The following is a 9,363-nucleotide window of genomic DNA, read 5'->3' on the forward strand; positions in this document are numbered from 1 at the left end:
CAAGCGGGAGACGATCGAGGGGGAGCTCGGTCGATTCGTCCTCAACCAAGGAGAGGAGCCACAAGCGATGTACAACCGACTCAAGACCTTGGTGAATCAAGTGCGCAACCTCGGGAGCACCAAATGGGATGACCATGAGATGGTCAAGGTTATTCTTAGATCACTCGTATTTCGTAATCCTACTCAAGTTCAATTAAAACGTGGTGATACTAGATATAAGCTAATGTCTCCCGAGGAAGTGATAGGAAAGTTTGTGAGCTTTGAACTAATGGTCAATGGCTCCAAACACATTGTGAACTTGGAGCAAGGCGCCACCTCCACACTCGAGGTGCAACTCGTCGCATTCAAAGCAACGGAAGAGAAGAAAGAAGAGTCTACATCAAGTAGGCTCCCCATCGACGCCTCCAAGCTCGACAATGAGGAAATGGCGCTCATCATCAAGAGCTTCCGTCTGTTGGGGGTCTTCTTCTTCACCGAAGTTCCTCAAGTGAAAAACACCTTTGGCAAGACAATACAAAGCCAGGCATGACATGAAGATACAACCCGAAGGACGATACCGACCTAAGGAGGAAAAGTCTATCTAGTCCTTAACAGTTTGTATTATGGATATAGTCATGTGACAAGGACACAAATGTAATTTTGATCGGGCTGCGTCCCGTGCCTATAAATAGGTGAAGAGTAACCCCGTATTGTTCACGCTGGCTTGTAATTACTCGCTCGTCACTTTTGAATTCTTACCTTCTGTGAAGCCGAAGGTAAGAATTTAACTTAATATCATTAATGTTTGTTCATGATCACATAATGAAAATAATGATAATCTAATGGTTTAATACAATTATTCATGTCCTTTCTATGTCTTATGTATTCTCGCTTTCATTCTTTCATATTGAGATGATGAAGGTATGTCCTTCATAACCTTCGTCTGGATATCATTATATCCTAAGGGAGATAATGCTTTGATGGATGAAGGTCTTTAATCATTAACATTTGTGTTGTCTTGTTCTTAATTCATAGCAGTTGAGAACAAGTCCCCAACATTGGCACCCACCTCCGGTGAACTCACTTCCACTGTTGAGACGATGGCTTCATTCAACAACCAAGCTGTAGCACCTTCAGTCACGAAGCTGGTGCTCCCAATCACGGGCGGTTCAAGTTCAGAGCTAACCAACAAGAAGCAGAAGAAGGAAGCGTAGAGAAGAGTGCAGCATGTTGGGGTGCAAGGACCCTTCGTCAGATCCAAGTGGTCCCACATCCCAATCACCTTCTCCCAGGAGGATCTTCAGCTCAAAGACTATCCTCACAACGACGTTATGGTTATATCTTGTGTCATCAAGGGATTTCTGGTCCACAATGTTCTGGTTGACAAAGGCTTTCAGACAGATGCAAGAACCAGAGGACAAGATTCATGATGTTACACACCCTCTTTGTGGCTTCGGAGGAAGACAGATTGTGGCACTTAGCAAAATCACGATGTCAGTTGCCTTCGGTTACGTCCACAACACAAGGTCTGAGCAGGTTATCTTTGACATTGTTCACATGGATTACCCATACAATGCAATCATTGGTCGAGGGACGCCTAATGCCTTCGAAGCTATACTTCATCCAGCGTACTTATGCATGAAGATACCTTCGGAACAAAGGCCCATTGATGTCCATGGAAGTCAAGAAGCTGCCAGAAGGACTGAAGGGAGTTGGACAGATTCAAAGGCGATCCATAACATAGATGAAGCCGAAGCTTGTCAACAATATAAGCACAAAAGAGAGAAGGTTGCTTCGGCAGATCAGCCGAAGCCTATGCTCCTATGTGAAGATATAGCAGATCAAAGGGTACTGCTGGGATCTCAGTTATCTGATGAGCAAGAAAAGACTCTGCTAAGATTTTTGTTCAACAACAAAGATGTTTTCGCTTGGATAGCCAATGATCTTTGTGGTGTTAATAGAGATGTCATTGAACATTCACTTAATGTGGATCCATCTTTCAGGCCAAGGAAGCAAAGACTTCGAAAGATGTCTGAGGATAAAGCTGAAGGTGCTCGGAACGAAGTAAAGAGACTTCTCAGTGCTGGTGTTATTAGAGAAGTAACATATCCAGAATGGCTAGCCAACACTGTTATGGTGAAGAAGGCTAATGGCAAATGGAGAATGTGTATTGATTTCACAGATCTCAACAAAGCATGTCCAAAGGACGAGTTCCCATTACCAAGAATAGACTCCCTTGTAGATGCAGCAGCTTCTTCGGAGCTCATGAGTTTATTGGACTGCTATTCAGGCTATCATCAGATTTGGATGAAAAAGGAAGATGAGCCAAAGACTAGCTTCATAACTCCAAGTGGTACTTATTGCTACCTTCGGATGCTTGAGGGGCTCAAGAATGCTAGAGGAAGCTTCAGCAGAATGATAGCCAAGGTCCTTCACTCTCAAATAGGCAGGAATGTGCTGACTTATGTTGATGACATCATAGTAAAAAGCATGAAGCAAGAGAATCATATTGCCGACTTACAAGAGACATTTGCCAATTTTAGGCAAGCTGGTCTTAAATCAAATCCAGAAAATGTGTCTTTAGAGTAAAGAAGGGCAAGTTCCTTGGCTGTCTAGTATCAACGAAGGGAATCAAAGCTAACCTAAATAAGATTGAAGCTATCCTTCGGATGGAGTTGCCAAATTCAAAGAAGGGGGCTCAACGATTGGCAGGAAGGCTGGCATCGTTAAATAGATTTATGTCAAGATCAGCAGAAAGGAATCTACCATTCTTCGAAATACTAAAGTCAGACAAAGTTTTTCAATGGGATCTGACTCAACAAAAGGCTTTCGAAGAGTTAAAGCAATACTTGATAGACTTGACAACTCTAATTCCACCTTCGCCAGGGGCTCCGTTACTCCTGTATGTGACAGCATCTCACTCTGCAGTCAGTGCGGCACTTGTACAGGAGAAGCAAGATGACCAAGTCAAAATGTAAGCACCAATATACTTCATCTCCAAAGTTCTAAGTTTATCAAAGAAAAATTATACAGAATTGGAGAAGGTATTGTAAGTTGTATTGATGGCCTCCAGGAAGCTTCGACATTATTTTCAAGGATATCATATAATTGTTCCTTCATCACAACCTCTGAAGGACATAATGAGGAATAGAGAAGCTACTGGAAGGATTGGAAAATAGGCTGCAGAGCTCAATAAATTCACTATTGACTATGTACATAGATCCTCAATTCAGTCCCAGGCGTTAGCGGATTTCATTACTGATTAGACGCCAGGGGCTCAGGGAGAAGGAGTAACAAAAGACGCCGAAGCTTGGACAATCTTCTATGATGGTTCTTGGGGAACCTTCAGCGCAGGAGCGGCTGCTGTTCTAGTAGCATAGGACTTCAGTTGTACAAATAATATTGCTGAATACGAAGCTCTTCTGTTAGGGCTTCTAAAGCTAAAGGCTATGGGAATAAGAAGGGCGATCCTTAAAACTGACTCCCAAGTCATTTTTAGCCATATAGAAAAAAGTAGCAAGGCAAAAGATCTGAAGCTTGAAAAATATTTGGATACAGTCCGGAGATTGGAGGCTTCCTTCGAAGGATTTTCTGTAAAAAATATTCCAAGAGGGGAAAATGAGCATGCAGTTCTGCTAGCTAAGTCAGCGGCACATGGGCTCCCTCTACCTTCGGAAGTATTTTTTGAGACAATAAAAGCACCTTCGGTTGAACTTCTAGAGAGTGCAGTGCTTGCAATATCACCTGTACATAGTGAAGATTTGAGGACTGAAATTATATCTTTCCTCCAAGGTAACTGTCTTTCAGATGACGAAGTTTATAATAAAAGAATGCAAGCAAGGATAAGACCATATGTCATAATAGAGGAGGAGTTATACAAACATGGAGTCTGCTCTCCGCTTCTCAAGTGTTTATCCAGAACCGAAGGTATAGAGCTGATGAAGGAAATACATGCAGGTTTGTGTGGATCTCACATTGGGTCTAGGCCTTTGCTGGGGAAGGTTTTCAGACAAGGATTTTATTGGCCGAAAGCAGCTTCGGATGCAACATATCTGGTTCAAAAGTGCGAAAATTGTCAAAAATGTGCAAGAGATCAGAAACAACCTTCGTCTCTAACCCAGTTAATACAGCCAACCTGGCCATTACAAAGATGGGGCCTGGATTTGTTAGGTCCACTCCCACCAGCATAAGGCAACTTGAAGTATGTTGTAGTGACAGTAGAATATTTTTCTAAGTGGATTGAGGCGAAGCCCTTGGCTACAATAACTTCGGTCACGGTCCAAAAACTCTTATGGCAGAATATTGTTTATCGCTTCGGTGTGCCGAAGGCAATAACTGTGGACAATGGAACACAGTTTGATGTTGAAACATTCAAAGATTTTTGTGACCGAATTGGTACAAAGATTCATTTTGCATCAATCAGGCATCCAAAATCAAATGGGCTGGTAGAAAGAGCAAATGGTAATATAATGACAGGAATAATGAAGCTAATCATCAACAAGCCCAGAGGAAAGTGGCCAGACGAGTTGATTAAGTGGTGTGGAGCCACAACACAACTGCGTCAAGGTCAACAGGATTTACACCCTTCAAGCTCCTATTTGGTGACGAAGCAATAACTCTAGAAGAAGCAAAGACAGGGTCAATAAGAACAACAGCTTCGGTAGAAAGACAAAGCTGATTATCAAATAACAAAAGATACTATAGAAGGGACCAAACTTCAGGCTATAGAGCACATCAATAAATATCAGGTCGAAACAATAAGGTGGCGTGATAGAAAAGTTCGATTGAAAAACATCAAGCCAGGACATCTCGTGCTTCGGAGAGTGGCCAACCCAGAAACAGTGGGCAAGTTGCAACTGAAGTGGGAAGGTCCTTTTCTGGTAATATCTTCGTCAAGACCCGGTTCTTATAGATTGAAGGATATGGACGGCAACGACATACCCAGATCTTGGAATGCGGATGAGCTTCGGCGATATTATGTGCAATTTGATGTAATCTTTTTTCATTTTTCCTATGACACCCTTTTCCTTTCAAGAGGGGAGAAAGGTTTTTAATGGGGCCATAGCTTGTAATTTTTCATTCTTATTTAGCCCTACGAGGGCCAAATCCCCCAAAGATGTAATATGTAAAATCTGAGCCTGCACCATCGAGTGCAAAAAGAAAAACAGGGAGAAGCTCAAAAGACGTCCCCAAGGGGATGCAGAGCATGACGAAGCTACAAAAAAGTCAATCCTAAGGGAGCGCAGCGTAAGTTTTCTGCTCAAAAGTCATTCCTAAGGGAATGCAGAGCCAAAAATTTGACGAAGTTACAAAAGTCGTTCCTAAGGGAGCGCAGAGTAAGTTTTCTGCTCAAAAGTCGTTCTAAAGGGAATGCAGAGCCAAATACCACCAAAATATAAGGTGAAGAAGTTCAAAAGTCGTTCCTAAGGGGATGCAGAACTTAAATGCCACCGAAATAGAAGGTGAAGAAGCTCAAAAGTCATTCCTAAGGGGATGCAGAGCTTAAAAGACTCAAAAGTCGTTCCTAAGGGGATGCAGAGTCTGGGTGTGGTTTCGTGTTTGTGTTTGAGACATTCATCTGCACATTACATTACATCATTCATTGCATTCATACACATTCATGTAGACATTCGTAGGATCATCATCATCATAACATGAAGCACAAACAGAGATACTCCAGCTTTAACAACAATGCTTCGATGAGCATGAAGAAACAATGACATGCTTCGTTGTGTACGAAAAGAAGGAAAGGTGTTTTTCGCCTTGGGCTCAAAAGATACAACTTTCGTCCACAACAAAGCAATTTATACATGGATGGAAAGGTAAAAATATAATACAAGGTATGGACAATTATACAAAGTATTGTTCAATTCTTGATTACAATGTCTTTTACAAAGATAATACAAATGCTTCTAAGCTCTATACAGGTAGGCCTAAAGAATAGCTTCAGCAGCCTTCGGAATATGCTTCGGATTATCAATCTTCGGCACCACCATCCTGCAGACAAACAAGCAGTATAAGGTAAAAAGTAATTACAAGAGATGGCAAGCAACAGATATAAGTTTCATACCGGCTTAAGCAAGCTTCGGGCCTCGTCACCAGCCAAGTCTCGACCACCCTTTGCCCAAATTTGAGTTATAAATCTATTTCCAATGCTCTGGGCTTCGTTGGGAATATCAATAAAATCTTGCGGAGACAGATTGAAAGTTGGTCTATTTACCGTCTTCCCGTGCGTGCAACCAGCCTTCATAAATGTTGTAGCTGTGCCACGAGAAGCTAGCAAGGCACAGAAGTCACCGTGCCCGGCTATCACTTCATCAAGCGCCTCAACTTCGTTTTCAATATGTTCGAAGGTGCTTGGCATGTCTTCAGCCGAAGGGGTAAACTCTTCGGAGCTGGCTCCAACCGAGCCGAAGACCTTTTTCAGTCGTTGCACGCAGCGGTTGCCAAAGCTTAAACAAATGTTTTGAAGCTCTTTCAAGGATTGTTGTAGCTTTGAATTTTTGTCAGCTTTGGCTTCGTATTTTGCTTGCATATCTTTTCTCTCTTGTTTGAAGCTCTATGATTTTTGGAGAAGTTCTTCGCTTAATCTAGCATTTTTAGCTTGAGTTTCTGCAACTGAACCCTCCATTGCCTGAAGCAGGAAATCTTTCTTCTCAAGAGAAGCTTCGTACTCTTTAATTTTCTTTTCCAAACCCTCAATTATGATTTCGTTCTTTTTGTCTTCGAGGTCTTGCTGCATCCTCAGTGCCTTGCTTAGCAACATACTCTATAGAGATAAGCATTCATCAGAAAATTTTGCTTCATCACAAAAATAAAAAGAAAATTTTGCTTCATCTTAAAAAAGGAATTTTACCTTGAAGTTGGAATAAAACAAACTGCCGACGATATGTTGCCGCCGGTAGCCGCTAATATCAGCTTCGAGCTTCGGGAAACCAACACTCTTCGATAGAGTGCTGATTATCTTTGCCCCGGTGCGGTCGCGAATGCATCCTAAGGCCCCTTCATCGATCCCACCAAAGAGCATGGCTCCTGGCTGGTAGCCACAGGATATACCTGTTAGGGGCCTTCGTCCTCCGAAGGTCCTCAAAAACGTGATTTAATAATATCTTCCAAGTGTGACATATAAATAGGTACCTTCGGACTCGGGTTAAAAGCATGTACGATGTGGAAAGCATGATCGTGACGAAGGTTGGAGTCGCTCCGAAGCTATGCGCAAGGGAGCTTTGGCTAAATAGCGGAAAGAAGGAACCGACTTAAAGGGGAAAAGGCCATCTAGTCCTCATAGTTTCGTCTATAAATTGATAGTAAATATAAAGGGCATGAATGTAATTTCTCACAGGCTGCGTCCTGTGCCTATAAATAGATGAATAGTTCCCCTGTACTGTTCACGCTGACTTGTACTCGCTCGTGCGTCACGCTTGGACTTTTTCTTTCTGCCAAGTCAAAAGGTATAAATGTAATTCAATATTGTTTTTGTTTATCCATGATAATGAGGAATATATTAATAATGTCGTATAATTATTCATGTTGTCTTTTATATTGCATATACTTCATCTTTCATTAACATGCGATATGATGATGAAGGTATGTCCTTCATCACCTTCGTCTGAAGATCAATATATCCTATTGGAAATAATGCTTCGAAAGACGAAGGGTATTAACTCTTAACATTTTGTGTTGCCTTGTTCTTAATTCATAGTACTTGAGAACAAGTCCCCAACATTGGCGCCCACCTCCGGTGAACTCTTTCGACCACCTTCGGCAAGCACTAACCTTTGTCATGCCGCCGAAGAAAGCTTCAGTGCCAAGAACTGCTGCACTGCAGCCGCTGGACCCAAACCAGGAAACTCTTTCTCTCCGAGAGGCTCGAAGCCAAAAGAGGAAAGCCACTAGTCCAACACTCCAGGAGGAGGAGTTGGACCAAGAGATCAGGGACATGGAAATAATCCATCAGCAAGTACAAAGGAAGGAGAAGATGGCGCGGCTGGCTGATCTTCAAAGGAAGATCGACGAAGCTACTGAAGAAGTGCATCATCTTGTTCAAGATGAACAAGATCGAAGGCCCCAACATAGGGAGCTTCGTCAAGAAGGCTTGTTCAACGAAGATGGATGGTATGATGATTTTAATCATGATACCTTTACTTTTGATGATGCTTCTCCCTTGGCAGCAGAACTGCAGGCTACCCCATGGCCCCCGTCATACAAGCCACCTCAGCTTCCCATGTATGATGAGCACTCAGATCCAAAGCAGTTTTTGATGAGCTACGAAGCAACTATATCTTCATATGGGGGAAATACTGCAGTTATGGCGAAGTCCTTCGTCATGGCAGTCCGGAATGTAGCTCAAACATGGTATTCTTCTCTTCGGCCAGGGACCATCACATCGTGGCAGAAGCTTAAGGACATGCTGGTGACCCGTTTCCAAGGTTTTCAGACCAAACCAGTCACAGCTCAGGCCTTGTTCCAATGCACGCAAGATCATGAGGAATACCTCCGGGCATATGTCCGAAGGTTCTTGCGATTGAGGGCACAAGCGCCCACAGTGCCCAATGAAATTGTCATTGAGGCCATGATTAAGGGCCTTCGACCAGGACCTACGGCTCAGTACTTCGCCAGAAAGCCCCCAGAAACTCTGGAGAAGCTGCTTCAGAAAATGGATGAGTACATCCGGGCAGACAACGACTTTCACCAAAGAAGGGAGGAAGCTTACAGATTCTCAGAAATGATCAGGGGCTTCGGAGCAAGAATCCACCCGAGGCATGTCAGGTCAATTCATAATTCCACTCAGAGTGATGACAAAGGGAGTCAGCCTCAGAGGTCGCAATACACCTCACAATCTTTGGGGCAACAGCAAAGCTCTTTCAGACCACCAGTTCCAAGGGGTAGAGTCGCCAGGGGCTTCGGGGGAAGATTTGGGGATTAGCCTAGAAAGATCTACTGCTTATTCTGTGGTGAAGACCAGGGCCATACTACAAGAATGTGCCAAATCACCATTCAGAAGCAAAAGGAGATACCAGAAGCCCAAGCTCGGTAGAATCAGCTGAAGTAGGTATTGCACACTGCTTCGTGCCATTCTCTCTACATACCAGAGTATGTGGGCAATCATCCTGCAGCTTCTGGTGCTTCGGCTAGCCATTCACAGGCTTCTTGGCCACAACTACCACCCCCACCACCACTACAACCGACCTATTCCCAAAGCCAGCAGCCAGAAGGGCACCATCACTCTCAACAGCAACGGGAAATTCAGGGAGGAATCCGAAGCTCGCACAGTCAAGAGTATTGTGCCGGAATCAAAGCACATTTATTAGAAATATCCTACCTCTGAAAAATTTCTTATATTATATGTCAGTTTTTATTTTTCAATAAAGAACAAGTAATGTA

The sequence above is a fragment of the Zea mays genome, chromosome 2 (genome assembly GCF_902167145.1).
Source record: "Zea mays cultivar B73 chromosome 2, Zm-B73-REFERENCE-NAM-5.0, whole genome shotgun sequence".
NCBI lineage: Eukaryota > Viridiplantae > Streptophyta > Magnoliopsida > Poales > Poaceae > Zea > Zea mays.